This window comes from Copadichromis virginalis, linkage group LG4, assembly GCF_057382275.1.
Source record: "Copadichromis virginalis isolate Kocher_CV1m ecotype Utaka linkage group LG4, C_Virginalis_male_GT1.1, whole genome shotgun sequence".
Lineage (NCBI taxonomy): Eukaryota > Metazoa > Chordata > Actinopteri > Cichliformes > Cichlidae > Copadichromis > Copadichromis virginalis.
In genome coordinates, this window is record NC_140621.1 from 35,742,288 (window position 1) to 35,747,481 (window position 5,194).

Genomic DNA, 5,194 nt, shown 5'->3' on the forward strand with positions numbered 1-5,194 from the left:
AACACTACAGCGTTCGCAGGCTGGCTGGGAGATGTAATCTGTCCAGAGTGTCCTGGGTCTGCCCAGTCCTTCCACTGGGACATGCTTGGAACACTCCGGAGGTGCCGAGGAGGCATCTCCGTCAGAGGCCCAAACCACCTCAGCAGAGTGTGAGAGCTGGAAAAGTTTGGTTTACAAAAGCTGTTCTGGCAAATGGCACGGGGACTGCACTGATTTTAGATCACTTTAATAGTTGATTGCATACTGAGCACTCAAAATAATAGAAAAGGTGTTTGTGCAGACTTAGAGGAAGGCGTGCAGGAACGAGTGTAACAGCAGCTCTCACAGACAGTTGCTGCTTCAGGCGAGGGACGGGACACCAGACAACAGATTCAGATGTTGCTGATTTGTAGCAACATCTGAATCTTACGTTAAAAAACTGCTTTATCATCAGAGAATTTAATCACATAGTTGTTCATATGATGATTTCTGCAATTGTTTGCATATATTTGAAAGAAACGAAGGCTTCTTTGTAACCTGTGTGTGTGAAAGACTTTCACCTGCTGTTGTCTTTTATTTGCACACGTTGCTGTTACTGGTGAAGCTGGTCTGGACTGGTGCTGAGTGAAATGCATATAATGGTTCCTGGGTCAGTTTGTCATCTTTTGTCTTTGAGTTCAGGTCGTCCGTCTGTTTGGCGCTGTTAGTGCTGCTGCGTCACTGTAAATGCACACGTCATTGCATGTGTTTGCTTCTGCAGGCCATGTGATGTCAGAGTGCTCCGTAGCTACGAAGCACGATTTCGCCATAATCTCCTCCTCGGCTCTCCTCCCAGGTTTCAAACAGGCTAAACTTTATTAACACAGCCGCTCTTCTCCAGTCTTTATGACCAAACTGTGTGACGACATCATGTTTTTCTAATGTTTTGTTTATTCTTTCTGTGAACAATCAGCTGCTCTGCTGACGGCACAGTCATCAGCGTCATTGGTCTCTCGTGTGAAACTTTACCATCTGATAACTGGTTGTCCTGATCTCCGGTTAGGATAAGTGAATCCAGACAACAGAAAGCGATACCCTGCACACGCTGAGCTCACTCTGAGTGCACGTACCTGTACTTTGATTTGTGCTTTTGGTTCTGAGGTCGAATCTTTCTGCACACATCCAGGCAGCTCCTCCTGGGTTTTGGAGCCTGCACTTTGAGTTTTTGGTCTTTCTAGTTCTATTTGTTAGTCGTTATTGTGCTGTTTGTTTTTCCCGTCTTTGATTTTATTACTTTTTATAGTGTTTTGTGTTGTGAGTTTTGTTGTCCCAGTTTCTGTCTGTTCATATTCCTGGTGTAGAGGCTCAGCCGACGCTTGAATCCACGGAGGTGTTCGATGGTTGGGGTGACGCGGTGCCACTGTTATCAGTGAAACTCTACTCATCCTGTCTGTATAACATCTTTAATACATTCCTGTATTTGTTGTTCAACAGTATCCAACATCACGTAACATAAATCACAAACCGTTTGCTCCGTCCGACCAACAACACCTGACATTAACTACGTGTGTCTACCTTAAATACAGTCACATAAACACACCATACTGTAAAAACACAAAAAGTTTCACACATAAGGTAACATCACAAAATGGTTCCTACACCTGGCTTCATAGTCCTGGTTTGTATGCATCGTGCTGTCAGTTCTTGCTAAAGGAGGTAACAAAGGAAGCACCAAGGAACCTTTCTTTAGTGTTCATCCTACCAGCTGTGATTATGGCTGCTGCACAGACATGTTCAGGTCACGTCGGTCAATTCAGAGCCTTCTCTTAATGTTTGTCTGATCCATCGTCTTGCACTCTGTGGTTTCCCACTCTGCATTTTTGGGAATCTTGTTTTGTGTCTCTGCTGAAAGGATTTTGTGTTTCCTTGTTAATAAACGCTGATTGTTCATTCCTCCTGCCTTCATGTTTTATATTTCCTTCCTCGCAGCTGCTTTATGATTTATGTCAGTGCTGTAAGAGATGGTGACTGGGACAGTTCTCACATACTAATATTCTTCCAACAGATGACCTGAGGATCGTGCTGTTTGGGAAGACCAGGGTTGGTAAAAGTACTCTAGGAAACATCATCATGGGGAACACAGAGACTTTCACCTCAAAGGATTCGTCCAAAGATCGCACACAGAAATCCCACAGCACTGTGGAAGGTCAAAAAGTGGCTGTTGTTGATACTCCAGGTCTGTTTAAACCTGGAAAACATGAAGATGAGCTGGTGAACGAGATCAAGCGATCCATTGATCTTGCCAGTCCTGGTCCTCATGTGTTCCTGCTGGTGCTGAGGTTCGGTATGATCACCTCTGAAGAATTAGAGGTACTGGAGGTTTTTGTGCGCACCTTTGGCAGACGTGCATTGGCCTACACAACAGTGGTGTTCACCCATAGAAATGAAGATGAAGACTATGAAGCTAACATACAGGAGGCTATGATCGAGAGTAAGGATTTCAGAGAACTCATTGAGCAGTGCCAGTGGAGATATTTTGCTTTTAACATTGAAGACAAAAGTCCTGCTCAGGTCACCGAGCTGCTGAAGAAGATAACACCGATGGGAAAAGATTACTTCTACACTCCTGACATGCTCCAAGAGGCTGGAAAACTGGACGAGCAGGACGAAAAACCAAAAACAGCATAAACAACAGGCAGGCGTGCGCTTCTGGAAAGGACTGGATTGGTGGGAATCATTTTGGGATCTGTGGGGGGATATTTACTTGGAGGTGGTGAGCTGACGTCTACATCGGGAGCTTTACTGGGAGCTTTAGGGGGTTCAGTACTGTTGATGGGAACAACAGCTTTAGCGATGAAGGCCAAAACGCTCACTGAGAAATGCTGCAAAAAGTGAGTTTTTAATTGATTTAGCTTTTTGTAAAATGTTTCAAAAACAGATTCAAACCTTTAAAAATGAAAGGAATGGCCACGATGGCTCGTTACCGTGACGATTTGACCTGGGCTGTATTTTCATCTAATACCAGTTTGTACCACATGATGCAGCAGTGAGTCGGTGTAATGTTCATGCAACCAGGTCTCTTTTTCTTTTTTTACCTTTTCATATTGTAAGGGATATTTGTGCTTTAAGCAACAGGACTAGATGTTACAATCCCTGAACATGCATTGCTTCAAATGTAGAAAGTCTTGAGCAATGACTGTTATCATCGTTTTGTGCCTCAACCTCACAAGATGTTTCTGTCTTTTATCACAAGCTAAGGGACATCTGTACAGTTTGTATTCTGGTTGCTGATTGGTTGAGCTCTCTAAACTCTTTAAAAACATCTAACTTTCAGTGGTTTGCAGAGTAGTTTACAGTAAAATAATCACCAGTGAATTAGCAGTTGTTGGTGGAGGGGAGAGCCACAAGATTACTGGGTACCTCCAGATACTTTACTGGGAAACAAACCTGAAACAGAACATCATCCTCCAAAATTGCTCTTTAAAAAAGAAAAATCATAGAAGCCAAACATCTGTTACTGTCAGCTTTCAAATTTGCACATTGAATTTATTATCTCCATGTTTTGCTGTTTGAAGATGCTGTTCTGGGAGCTTGTGATTGCTCTTTTTGTAGCATTTAAATCACTTTAAAAACTGTGTAAAGTAATAAAAATCAAAATAATATAATTTATAATTTCTGTTATGTTGCATTTTTCATTTATTACCTGAAGCAGTGCTTTGATATTGAGATTGTAGTGTTACTAGGGTGGAGCACGTGATCACAGACCTCTCCACACTTCAGTGTCGCTGTGGATGCTGTCACCTCTAACGTCAGCTCTCCTGTCTGTTCTACTGTCTGGTTTTGGTGGGTTGCTGTGCAGACTGCAGCAGCTACAAGCAGGAGAGGAGGGGAAAATATTTAAGCTCCAGAAAAAGTGATATGGGTGTATAATAAGTGAAATAAGTTAAAGCTTGTACAACATGTTCAGCGCCACCTTGTGTCAGTACAGAATGTGACAGCAACCGGTTGGTTGTTTGCTGTTAATAGACTTACTATGCATGTAAGCTAGCTGGTGACAGAACTGCTAACTCAGTGGAAAACATGGAAACTAACATTAGAGCAGAGCAGACTAAGGAGGTCTCTTTTTGTGTTGCAATGATAAGCTTCATGTTAAGAAACCAAGGAGCCAGTGCCCACTTCCACTGTCAGTCCCTTTAGCAGTAAGTGGTTCTTCGATGTTTGGCTGTGCTGGAACAGGTATGTCCTCCTGTTAGCCGTGATGTTCGGGTTTGCAGAGAACTGTATAAATGAGGACTGTGTGCAGGAGAGCCTGTTTCAGTTCGACAACCCCGTGGTTCACTCGACCGACATTTTCCTTGTCGGGTTAACTTTAACACTTATTTCCTAAATCCAGCTTCACAGACCATTTTACAGAGCAGAGATCCATGCTGAGAATTTTCCTTTCTACATGTCGTTGTTCATGTCCACTTTAAAATGTCCAAAGGGTTGGATTTGGTCCTTCAGTTTGAGATTTTTATATCAAACTCTTACTTGACAGCTTAAAAATACTCGAATCAAACGAATCACAAAAATATCTTTGTGTTTTTTTCACCTCTATCATGGAGAGTCCCAGGTATTTAACCTGCTGTGGGGACGTCACCTTGGGCTACGTCGTAGCCTAGCCTAGCCTAGACGTAGCCTTAGATGCTGGGGAATCAAAGGCAGACGGCTCTGCTGAAAAATGAAGTAAGGGAGGGTGAGAGGAAAGAGCAGAGAGCTCGAACAGGAAGCACAGCGTGTTTCTGCTCACAGTCTCAGAGGTGAAGCCCTGAACCTGTGTGGTTTAGTTAAATGCTGCCCTCTGCTGCTCACAGGAGGAAACACAGCCTGCAGCTGCAAACAAACAAGCCTCTGCTGCTGAGCCTGTTGTTCTGCAGTTTCACCATTAACCACTAGGTGGCACTGATGTTTCTCTCTGTGAGTTGATCCAGCTGCCCCGACATGAACTCAAGTCTCCTTTTCCAGATCAGTTTCCACACAGTGGGAAAAGGCCATGGAGTGAAGGAAAGGTGTGAAGGAGAGACTTAAAAGGACTCAGGAAAGGAGAAGCAGACTGCTTTTACGCTGGACTCCTTAATCATGTCTGCACTGCTGAAACTACACTGTCTACAGGATGGACTACAAAAGCCGGCCTTACAGTACATCATCCCAGCGTGTTCTGTCGTTTCCTGCAGGAAAATATAACACTTCACTCAAC

The 5,194-nt window shown here is 43.6% G+C and overlaps 1 pseudogene; it reads left to right on the forward strand.

The window, feature by feature from the left end:
• Positions 1–2,028: 2,028 nt before the first annotated feature.
• LOC146712063 (GTPase IMAP family member 9-like) lies at positions 2,029–3,615 on the forward strand (annotated as a pseudogene).
• The last annotated feature ends 1,579 nt before the right edge of the window (positions 3,616–5,194 follow it).